Genomic DNA, 12,667 nt, shown 5'->3' with positions numbered 1-12,667 from the left:
AGGGCGGCCTCTTTTTCGGCCGTGCGAACTACCCACGGCCCGGCCATGTGGATGGAGTCAATGATCACCTGCAGCAGGGGCGGTATTCTCGAGTGTTGTCCCTTTTGCGTCCCTTTCAAAAGTGTCCCTTTGGGCGAGCCCTGATTGGCTAAAAGCAAACTACCGGAAGTGACGTGACGCAAGCGCAACAAACCTACTGTCAACGCCCATTGCTTAACCGGAAGTACGTCACGATAAAAGGGACTCAAAAGGGACGTTTTCAAAAAGGACAGTTACGAGAATACCGCCCCAGCTTCGACACTCAAGTCACTTCTTTTGTACGGTCCAGGGCGCATGCGCACAACTACACGAGGACGAACGAAAGAGCGGCGTACGCGATGACGTGTCTTTCTCGTTCCGGGCAACGGATGCGCAAGTTCACCTTTTGACCGCAGACACACCCCCTGTGACACACCCCTCGAAGCGCGTCGCGTGATTCGCCGGGCCGCGGCTTTCGTCGCTGCGCAGAAGGCCCCGTTTTCAGTCGTTCTGCTCAACTAGCGGCGGCGGGCGCAGTTGCGAGCGCTCAGCTGATCGGCAGCCGACCAACCTTGCCGCCTCCCGCACATGAGCCGCTGGGTCGCCTCGGTCTACGTGACTCGTCTTGCGCGCGGCGAAGAGGAACGCCGCGTTCGCCGTGTATGAAAGCTAGGCCGGGCCTCCTCCTGTGAGCGTTGCACGGGACCGAACGGCTTTGAGCCGTGGTCGGCAACACAGCTATATCAAAGGTTAACCAAGCGAAACCCTGACTCAACCGGACTAAACTAAGCTTTTGCTTTGCATAATCAAGCCGCAGCCATTTTTTGGCAAATATCGGCCAATCTCCCTAAGTGGGTAGGCTTAGCTTGACGAACGTGTGCTCGAGGCACACGTGCACGAGGGCTCGGCCCTTTCTTGGTATTTTTAACTGTGGACACAAACACAACCGATTTGCTCAACAGCTTCGCTGTTAAAAATATTATTGGCACACTCAAGTCTTCTCACGTGCTTTGAAGGGGAACGACTGGCGTACCATTGCAACCTGTACCTTTTATACACGTCCACACGTCAACACAGCATCCACGCTATTTTACCGTCCTGAATTATCTTGAACTGACTTTAATTCATTTTAATTTATTCTTTCACCCTAACCCTTCCTAATCCACCTTATCCAACCGAAGTCCACTAAATCTCACCTTAGTTTACCTTAACCGATCTCGAATCTTTCGAAAAAATAAGGGCTACTATACTGGAATCAGGTTTCCGTTCGCATCACGAAAAGGAAGTCCGTGAGTCTTTTTTGATTCATAAATTCAACACAGTTAAACGCGGTATCAATGAAAGTGTAGGAAAGTTAACGTGCTTTTTGCCCTGACACGCAGGCGTCAGTGCATTATCCTTATTGGAACCGCAGAAGCAGAGCAACCAATTCTAATGCGGCTTTACCGATTTGTTTTATTGTTCTTACGAAACCGATATGCAACGTTTCCAGTAACGATTACATCTTTGCTTTCATTTTTTATATATCGCTCCTGATGAGTTTGCCTATAGGCGTTCAGCTGGCATCCCCGAATGTTATCATTTTGTCCCAAAAGGGCCGGCGTTGAACCCCCCTTGATCCAACCATATTTATTTATTTATTTATTTATTTATTTATTTATTTATTTATTTATTTATTTATTCCTTACAGGCCCATTGAGAAGCACTGAGAGAGAGCATTAAAAATATTGGGAAAAAGAAGACAAAAACAAGTACACAATGTAAAGTTTGGGTAATCATCTTACAAGCCAATAAAACACGTCATACACGTTTCTAATAAAGAATTGCAAACGCGCAGGGTCTTCCCGGAGTCTAAAGCAACAGAAAACACTCAAATACAAGGGGAAAACTTCCATATACAGTAACAATAATATTCTGGCAATTCATCATTACACAATTACTAAGCAAAATGCCGGTGAAGAATTTCGGTAAAGCCATCATGGCTAAGCATGGATGCAATTCGGTCAGGAAGATCATTCCAGTGCATGCTTGCTCGAGGCAATGCCAATGAATTGAAAGCAAGCGTCTTGCCAGAAATGCGCATGAAACTATGACTATTGTGGGAATCGTGGAGAACCGCGACCTGTGATCCCGAGCCAGCGCGCGCTTCGGGAGAGACGCTTGTGCGCTGCAACCGGTCTGGCGCTCCGCTGGTTCGTCGGCGTCCCCCGAGAGATGGCGCCACCGATGTGTGCGGGGATAGGCGCGCGGGCGCGAGCGTGCGCGCAGGGGAGTCGGGAGTCTCGTCGGAGACCCGGTCGGGACGAGATCGGCGGAACGGTGATGGATACGTGCATCTCAGGTGGGAGCTTTGTTTGTCGCGCGCCGTGAGTGCCTGCCTCCCGTTCGCGGTCACGACCTGGACGGCGTGATGCGTGAACGCCGTCGAGCCTTGTGCTCGCATGCTTTGGGATTCCCCAAATAAAAGGCTGTGCTTCGGCACTACGGCACTACTGTCTACTGTGTTCTCGTATCGGCGAACCTCGCTGGGCTGCCGTAGGCATGGGAGCCCGCGTGGTTGACACGCCGGGAGCTAGCGTGGGGGCCTACCCCAGAGAGCTGGCTGGGCCTCCGAGGAACCCCCTCACATATCCCCACATGGCGCCTGAACGTGGGTCTCGTCTTCAGACGAATTCGAGGTTGCTAGCTCCCCGAGAAATGCGTTGCTGCAGTCGTAGCCCGCTACCCTTTGTCCGGAAGACTTCGGACGAAACGTCTCGCGCCAGTCAGTTGCAGGCAGACAGTTATGATGCCCGATACAGCCGTGACGGCAAATGTGTAAACCTTCCTACACGCACCAGTCGGTGAGTCAGTAGGATACCTCCGAGCACCGCAGTCGCGGCCCGCTTGCGAGACGGGAGGTGCGTAGGCCTTGTTCCAACATGGCGGCGGGTCGCCTTCCTCGTAGCGCCGTCCCCGTGCAGTCGCGCCGGCGGCGCCGGTTGAAGTTTCCCGCAGGCGCGGCGGACACTACCGAGCGAGGGTGCGGTGTTTGGGAGCTCGCAAGCCGCACGATGAGCCCGCCGCTACTGCGCTTCGAGTCCGAGGCGGAGTGTTTGCTGATTTGACGCCTGACAAAGAGCGAGGGGGATCGCTGAAGAATCAGTCTCCTCTCGCTGCGGGGGGAAGCGGGAGCAATGGGACCGTTGTCTCCGCGCTTCCGGAGTGCGTGCGTCTCGATGCCGTGAAGTCTCCGCTCGAGATTGCGTTTAGGCAGTAAGAGCTTCGCGCGGCTCGGCAGCGGGCTCGTTGGTCGCGAGCACGGTGTAGTGGTCGCGAGAGATCGCCAGTCTTAGTAAGAGACGGACTCTCAGGCGACCTATACCGGTGATGTGCGCCCGTAAGCCGCTGGTATTGCGGTTGGCGCTGGCTCTACGGCAGCTTGTATTGCTGCGAGTGAGTTGCAGGAGCCCGCCTGCTTGATGCTGACGCTGCTTTGCCGACCAACGCACCAGGCCGAAATAGCTCGGACGGGCGTTTCGATGCCGACAACCCGTAATAGTCAGGCGAGCTGCCTCCTGGCGGGGGTGGCTGCTGGAGCACAGTTGCCGGACTCGTGATTCCGCGAGCAAGCGAACGTGCAAGGGGGAGTCCCCTCGGGCATCTTTGTTATACCCCTGTCACACGGCAGATCTAATGACATTTACAGCAAATGTCATTCGCTCTAAATGTCATTAATTCGGCGCTACACGAGAATACCGAATGACATTCAAGGCGAATGACATTTACCGGCTAACTGAGGTCTCGGACCTCAGTTACACCTCAGTTGGCGGCCGAATGAGTAGCCTCGACAGCAGTAGCGCGTCCCTAGACAGAAAAATTCAGTAATAAACCTGAGAATATTATTTCTAAAAACTGTCGGTAAACTTATATTTGCTTCTTTGTGTTGTTTTTCAAATAAAAAAAAGATAAATAAGTACTAACAAAAAAGAAAATCTCGTCCCCAGTGCGCGCGCTAGCCGAATCCGGATTTTTTGCAGACTTGTCTCGGCTTGTGATGTCTACTAATGCCACTTAAATCGATGGTTTTCTTGTTTTTTTACTTAAAAAATTATCCTTTGTTACGTTTTTTTTTAATATTACGTGTAAAAACATTCTAGATGCGCTTGAAATGTAATTTTTGCGGTTTTGCGAGCTCGCTAATCGTCACCGCTATCGCAATCAAATGACATTTGTTTCGCCGTGTAGACCCGCACGGCCGAGCCGAATGTCATTAACAGCTAATGTCATTCACTTTGAATGACATTAGATTTGCCGTGTGACAGGGGTATTACCCTATTTGGCGAGATCGTCGATAAGGTTTCCGGCCAGTCACAGGAGATTGCGGAGTCCCGCTGCTCCCCACTTCAAGTTTGGGAATCGTTTGCACCAGTCGGTGAGAGCGAGACCTGCAGCATACGGATACCACCGGGAGCCACGCCAGTCACCACTGCCACGGACAGCGAGGATGGCCTGCTGAACCACCGGCGGGGCCGAGCGCGGTTCGTGGAGCTACCTCCAGTTGCTGCTCCGGCCTGCCGGGCGGCAGCCAACCGTTCGGGAGGACCTGCGGCCGAAGCGGCCACGGAACCCAGGAGGCGGCGGTATCTGGCGCCTACGCGAGCGGCGCGAGCCTTCGGGCAGCCGCAGTGGGCGCGGCCGTTCCTGTTGCCGCCTCGAGCTGGGAGTGGGGGTCGCATCATGGCGCGACCCCGGCGTTCGTCGGCTGCGGCTGCAGGCTACCCCCGGGCCTGCCAACCTGCTGTGCTGCCCAACCGCGAGAGACTCGGAACCATTGCAATGTGTTTGCGGGTTTGTGAAGCGAGCATCGCGACGACGGCATCGTGTGGCGAACCTTGGTGTGGACTGGCATGGGAGTGGCGTTTGGTGGCTGCTTTGCTGACTTGAGGCGTCGTGACGAGTGTGGTGTAGCGTGGCGTCACTCGCCCTCAAGTGGCGTCCAGTTTTAGGGGGGAGGAGTGTGGGAATCGTGGAGAACCGCGAGCTGTGATCCCGAGCCAGCGCGCGCTTCGGGAGAGACGCTTGTGCGCTGAAACCGGTCCGGCGCTCCGCTGGTTCGTCAGCGTCCCCCGAGAGATGGCGCCACCGATGTGTGCGGGGATAGGCGCGCGGGCGGCGCGAGCGTGCGCGCACGGGAGTCGGGAGAGTCCTGTCGGAGACCCGGTTGGGGCGAAATCGGCGGAACGCGGCTGTGATGGATACATGCATCTCAGGTGGGAGCTTTGTTTGTCGCGCGCCGTGAGTGCCTGCGTACCCGTTCGCGGTCACGACCCGGACGGCGTGATTCGTGAACGCCGTCGAGCCTTGTGCTCGCATGCTTTGGGAGTCCCCAAATAAACGGCTGTGCTTCGGCACTACTGTCTACTGTGTTCTCGTATCGGCGAACCTCGCTGGGCTGCCGTAGGCATGGGAGCCCGCGTGGTTGACACGCCGGGAGCTAGCGTGGTGACCTTACGCCAGGACTGGCTGAGGTCCCCGAGGAACCCCTCATATATCCCACACTATTATGAAGGCGTCGTGACGTGCGTACGTGCTGGAGCGCTAAGAGGCAGCGAGTTAGGTCTGATGCTAACTATGTACTCATGGAAATGGCAAATAGCACGATAGTGCGGCGTGTATCTAGCGGCTCAAGTGATAACTATTATTTGATTTGGGTAACGCTAAGATGACGGTCATACTTGCGTGTAATAAATTATGCAGCTCTCTTTTGAATAGATACCAGCAGGACGATTAGGTAGTTTTGGTGAGGGGACCAGATTGCTGGCGCGAATTCTAGCTGTGGACGAAAAAAGGTTAGATACGCATGTTTGCGGCAAGAGGTAGTGCGCATCGTAAATTTCGTCGCAGATAACAAAATGATTTAGAAGCCTTTGCGCAGATAGCGGAAATGTGGGTACTCCACGAGAGATTAGGTGTTAGATGAACACCCAGGTATTTATAAGAAGCGGCTTGCGAAACTGCACTGTTGTTGGAATAAAATTCTGAATTATCGCGTCTTCGACTGAAAGAGATTACTTTGCACTTACTGAAATTAAGTGACATTTGTCATGTGTTACACAAATCGTAGATTATGTTTTAGCCATTTTGTAGAAAGGTGGTCGTTAAGGCAATTAATCGTACGATATATAATGTAATAGTTAGCAAAGAGTCGTATCCGTGATGAGATGTTGAGGGGCAGGTAATTTGTGTAAATCAGGAACAGTAACGGGCCCAGGACGCTGCCCTGCTGTACTCCGGAAGTAACATCAACGAGGTGTGAGGAAAAGCTATTGACCACGGTAAATTGTTGGCGCATAGACAAAGTTCCGAATTCATGATAAAGTTAAAGAACCCAGGCAAAGGGCTGATAAGTTTCAAATGAGGCAGGAATGAGCAACATGGTCGAACGCTTATGAAAAATCAAGAAAAATTCAGTCTGTTTGTTGGTTTGCATTCATGTAGAGAGTGTAGGTCAGTTGAAAATTCCAGCAGTTGTTTATCACATAACAGGCCTTTTCTGAAACCGTGCTGATGGACGAAAAAATAGGTGTTGGATTCGAGGTGATTATACACGTTTGATGCAATTATGTGCTCCAGTAATTTACAGCAGATGCACGTCAAAGAAATCGGCCGATAATTTTCGGGTGTGTGTTTGTTATTGGCTTTGAAAATGAGAACGACCTTGCCGATTTTCCAGTCGGCAGGTAACTGACCTGATGGCAATGGCTTGCTGAAAATGTGGAACAAAATTTGACTAAAGGTGAGCATGATTGTTGTATATTCGTATTGGTTCCGTGACACCATCGGAGATGGCGCTGTGGTCTGTTGTCATGTCGTGTATATAAGTGCACTGTCCATAAACATACGGCAGTCGGCGGTAGCCCACGGCGGCGTTCGTGTGTGCCAGTTTGTTCCTTCCGAGATAGCTGCCCACCGCGCCGCAACACCACAATGGTGTTCTATAATATTTTCGAGTTCATGTTATGGAGACCAAATTAAGTGGAGACTTTAAGACTGCCAATAAGTGAAGCGATGCCTTCAGGAGTAATATTAATTGGTTACGTATATCTGTAATCGTATTCGGGCACAATGGGTATGGTGGAATGATCTTCCCGAGTGAATACCGACGAGAAAAAAAGATTGAATGCATGCGTACACGCATGGTCTTCAAGGGGAATACCGTTGTCGCAATGTAATGCTATGTTGTGTCTTCCAAAACTTTCTGATGTTGCTTTTTAACAGTGAAGGTAAACCCTCGGAAAAGTATTTTTGTTTGGCCCTGTGTACTGCAAAGTTAAAAGTTCTCAGACATTTTTTATATATGGCCCATGAAGACGCACTGGAATTAGCTTTAGAACTCTTATAGGATCGTTTCTTTTTGTGTCGCATATTTCTGAACTGTCTGTTGAACCACGGATTAGATTTTTAGTAGTGATTAAGGGCACGTGTTTGTTGACCAGTTCGGCTATCTTGTTCTTGAAGAGCACCCAGCTGTCATTTGCAGACCGGGAATTGAACGAGGGTAAGAAGGATTCATTGAAGAATTACTCCAATTCGACGTTCATTTCCCTGTAATTACCTTTACTGTAATCGCGTATTTTTTAAATGATGGCACCGGAAAATTTCAAACGAACGTGAAATGTGAACTGAAGTTTATGATCGCTGAAACCATCGATGTATGATAGATCCTACGCTTTCAGGTGCAGTGGTTAATGCAAGATATAACATGTTAGACCCTCGAGTGTGTTCGTTTATAACTTGCACGATATTGGAGTCTAAGGTTTAATTAATGAATTCAGTTGAAGTGCTTCAAGGGGCTGACAGGAGCGACCAATCAATGAGAGGGAAATTAAAGTCCCCAAAAAGGTAGACTATATCAGCAGGGCATTGTTTCAAGGCACAAGATATACCTTCACGCAGTCCCTCCACGAAAAGATGGATTGGAGTCGGGCGGGTGGTATAGTAGGCGCCTTTTAAGACCTTGATGGATGTCGTCACGCATGCAGCCCAAGTTATTTGAACAGAAGCGTTCGTTTCAACCGAAAACGACGATATCTCGTTTCTAACTGCGATCAGAACACCACCACCACCCCTCCTGTATGTTATATCGCATCTATAAACGCTGTAGTTCCTTTTTTTTGTTAAAACGTTCGCTATGACTGATGTCAGAATGTAGCCAAGTCTCAGTTAGCACCCAGTTGTCGCTACACTCTAATCCTGGTAACCCATAATGTAACTTCTAAACGGAAGTAACCTATAAAATAAAGGTTACAATGGATTCATTTTGATGTTTTCTTTATCCCAGTCCGTTCTAAGGGTTACAAGCGTGAGGTTAAAAGCGATTTATAGGTTACAATAACGATTTATAGGTTACATCAACAAAATCTGACATGTAACCTCTACGTTGTAACCTATAAAACGCCCTGTAACCTCTAAGAGATGCTCGTCGTGCCTTCTCTCCCGGCGGCCGTTGATTTCTCCGTTGCATGACGGGATATAGAGAAATGGCGGCGCCGGCAGGCCCGGTGGCCGCGTTTTCGCGCCACTCGAGCCTTTTAACCGCTGTGATACCCCTACGGTGAAGCGAGGATTGCTGTTACAAGACTTATTTGTCGGCGTGAGTCGCGGAGGCTGCGGCGAGCCAATTTGTGACTGGCAGCGCTACACGGGCCGTTGTTCTACAACCAGCATCAAGTTCGCATGTGGGACCGATGCCCCGGCGCCAGTGAAAGCGAACTCGGTGAGTATATTCCCGTAACGGTTTCCGTGTTTTCATTGGATATATCTTTTCGGTGGGGGCTTTTGAATTTGAAATTGCAGCATTCGAGAGGGATTTTCGTTACCTGACTGGTTGCTTTGCTGGACGTTTTCGGTTGTCCGCGACGGCAATTGAATGAAATCACGGGCTTGCGTTCGTTGCGTCAGACTAGAGCGGACGATCGGGAAAGCACAGATAACGGCGCCCGTGACCTGCTTTCCGCTCTGTTTGCGGGCTTCGTCATGTGTTGGGCGTTTTGTTTACGCTGTTCACTGCATCGGGCGCACTTGACGAGTTATTGGCCCATGTAATTATCAGGTAGCTCGGTTTGAATAATTGAATTTTTTCCCATTAAAGTCTTATATTATCGCGCTATTCTCTGGGTGAATAATTGAATTTTTTCCCATTAAAGTCTTATATTATCGCGCTATTCTCTGGGTATTATCATTTTGTTTCAGTGGTCGGGAAATGTTCATTTCTCTCGCTGCATATATTCGGAATGGTGTCCATTTTATTGGTCTTGTAGTAATATATCCGGATAAACACAAGGTGTGTGCTGCAGAAAAGTAGTCCACTAAATGCTGCCCGAAATTTTTAAACTCACTTTTGTCCAGCACAAGCCTCTTTTTGGTGAAAGTTTGCCTTACGGCACAATAAAAAGTTTTCGTATGCACAACACTCTTCATTTTTTTCATTCTTTTCCTTGAGTGGGTAAATTTGGTGTAGTCATTTCGAGACAGCGGGCCATTTCCACCATGTTCAGTGGTTTATTATTCTCATTCGCACAAATCAGTCGTTTATTTTTTCGCGTGGTATTGCAGGGCAAATGATTGTCTCGCGTGATCATAGTGTAGTGCACTAAAGCGACTTTACAGAATGGTGGTATGTATGAGCCAGCATGCACGCTGCTTGATTGTTGTTTTTTGATGATACAGAAATTGTGACGAATTACACAGAGACAAGTGCAGGTGTAAAAATGGGTTCTGCACCCTCATCGGTTCCTGGCTGTTTGAAAAGTGTGGTTGCATCTGGCTACCTATGCTATGACTTATCAGCACTACTGTTTTTTCTTGCAGGCAGTGTTCCTTCAGCTGACAGCCAGGACTCCCCTGTGTATGACACAAGTTGAAATGAAGTCTGATTTCAGCGGAAACCACGGCATGAAAATGCAATAACTAAACACATTCATTCAAATATTCTTTGTAAAGATGGCACCCAGGCCTGCACAGACAAAAGAATGATTCACTTGTAAAAATGCGAGGCCTTTCTTCAAGTGTTATGATGTTATACTTCGTATCTTATTTTGCCTTACGTTTAGTGACTCTTTCTATCAGTTCGTCACTACATGAACGTTATGAATTCACATAGCGATTTCCTCAGCATGGAGCTTTGTAGTGTTTTAGCAACTCTAGCTATTCTGTAAGATGCGTGGTTTTGCAGAGCCAACAAGAACCCTTTTTCTAAAATAGCTCTGTAAGAAATCTCCAGTTGTCAGTGAGTGCTTGTGCTGTGTTCTTTTCTTCGTCTTGTCAAGTTTGAGGTGTTCTTTCATTATGAATGTATACCAACTGCCCAGCTCTAAAGCCTATTACATTTTAACCCAAATAACCCTTCGAGTCATTACAGGTACAGACCTCCTGGGAATGCCACTTGAAGATCGGTGCAAGTTCTATACGTATCCTCTCCCACAACACATCTGGACGAAGAAAAAATGTAAGTTGGCGATTCCTTTTTACTGATAGCCGAGGAAGAAACCACCGATAAGAACACTTTACTTAAATGAACAACGTTTCGGCTTCCACGTGGGATCCTTGTTCAAAATGAAACTGCCCGTACAAGGGGGGGGGGGGAGGAGGATGTTTAAGTACAGCCAAAAATGTGACGCAGGTGGCGTGAGCATCGTGAAAGCACGTTTCCTGGGTTTAGTGTGACGTTCGCCCTGTTGCGTGTACTAGTGATTCCACATGAAGGCGCGGAACCGTTTTTGTTTTCTCTTTTGCAAATGTATGTCAGTTTATCTCGTAGCCCAAAGTTTCTGCCTGTTCTGGGTGAGCATGCAGAAACATTTGGCGAGATAAACTGGAACACGGCACGATTAAAATTCGGGAAGGTTGGCCGGTATGACTACAGTGGCTTCGCGTTGTTCTGAACAATGCGGCCAAATTACTCTGTGTAGCGATTACTGAAATGATGTGAAATTATTAGGAAAGGCCGTAAATCACTCCTCTGGTGTGGCCTTTCATTTCATTCTCTGGTGTCCGTCTTCATTTCCGTGCAATATATTTTTCGTACTTCAAATGCCTGTGGTTTGGTGTGAGGGGCTTATGGTTGCACTGGATTTTTTCTTTTTCTGAAATTTTCTGTAGATGGCTCTTCAAGGTGGGTAAATCCAAGTGACGGCCCCTCACATATATACCTCCATCTGCGGCAGCAGGGAACAAGATGACCACGGGAAATCTTCAGCGTGCCCTGATTTTGTGCCTGCTTGTGTACTATGTAAATTGCGAAACTTATCTCTGAATTTTTCCAAGCGCCTTTTTTCATGCAGGAAATTATAGATACCATTTAAAGTTTGTCCAAAAGACTGATTGCAATCGGCCTAGAAACTTGTTAGTGCTGCATAAAAGACGATAACTTGACGTGGGAATCACAACTCAGGTGAAACTGAGGAACCTAAGAGGGAAGTGTAAAGATGGATTCGTAAAGACGAGTGAACTCCAAGTGTAAAATTAGACTGAGTGAAACGGAGAATATAGAGTAAATAGCCATAAACACTGCTTTGTATGAAAAAGTGAATTTGTAATAAATGTTCTTTCTACTTTCCCACATTCTGTGTTTTTTCTGTGGGGAACCATGACAAGAACGCTGTACTGGGAAAGTGCACCCCTGAGAACCATCTTATAAATGTAGCTCAAGCTCGAATTCGTCTGAAATTGTTCAATGGCAGTATCCAAACAATTTGAAATGCTTTGCATACATCCGCGCAAATATTGAGGTAAAGAATTTGTATATTTGGCCATGTTTGGGAAGCTGTTCACTCAAAATTTAATAAATAGGTTTAATAAGGATATATGAATAAACCGAATTTTACCTGGAAGTCTAAAGCAACATAGGAAACACCAATTCGCCCAGGAATCCGCACTCGTCTAATACTCATTAAGGAACGATAATAACATTGGGGTGGTTCGCAGCTTTGCTTTTTAATAAATAGCCCACAGGTGTTTCATAATAATAAATGACCATGTTCAAAACTACTGATGCCAAGCTTCTGGAAATGTGCTCCTGTTAAATGCGCAAATATGTGTGCATGTACTGCCATTCTCTTTTGATAATCATGGCCTAGGTTGTCAGACAAGAATTCTTGGCTTAAGGCTATGTTATCATAACTTTGGCGTCCTTTTGAAGTATGCTATCAAGTGCATGTTTCCACTCAAGCTTGGTTTCACTAAAGCCTAATGTTGTTTAGCTAAAGCTCAATTTACCAAAAGACCTATCATGCATGTTTGATATTGATACTGGTTTCTTAAACGGCACAAAGCTGATGCAAACATCAAATTTAGTTATGCCTGTTTATAAGACCTAAGCGTTGCCAATACTCACGAAGATTTTTGGGTGCCAACCTGGGTAACGATTATCGAACAGGTAATGCAATGCATATATATTAAGAGAACATTTTCAAGCTTTTTGGCACTGCTGTTTTAGGAGTTATAAAAGTAACTTCTCTTTTAGCCCCAGCCGTGTGGCCGGCAGTTTATTCAAGGAACGAAGAAAAGACACCCGACGCAAAAGTTTAGACGACGCAATGGACAGCATGGTCGCACATATCTTCCACTAACGCGATGTCTGTTTACCACGCGGGAAAGGCGCCTTCGG

General features: G+C 47.9%; 1 protein-coding gene across 1 annotated transcript in view; it reads right to left on the bottom strand.

The window, feature by feature from the left end:
- LOC144174358 (uncharacterized) overlaps positions 1-12,667 on the bottom strand; it is a 52,351-nt gene that overhangs the window by 14,526 nt on the left and 25,158 nt on the right. The gene's annotated exons all lie outside the window — the stretch shown is intronic.

Source organism: Haemaphysalis longicornis, unplaced genomic scaffold, assembly GCF_048455015.1.
Source record: "Haemaphysalis longicornis isolate Haplotype H1 unplaced genomic scaffold, Haemaphysalis longicornis Haplotype H1 scaffold_3, whole genome shotgun sequence".
NCBI classification, from domain to species: Eukaryota; Metazoa; Arthropoda; class Arachnida; order Ixodida; family Ixodidae; genus Haemaphysalis; species Haemaphysalis longicornis.
This window is presented reverse-complemented; position numbering and strand designations above follow the sequence as displayed.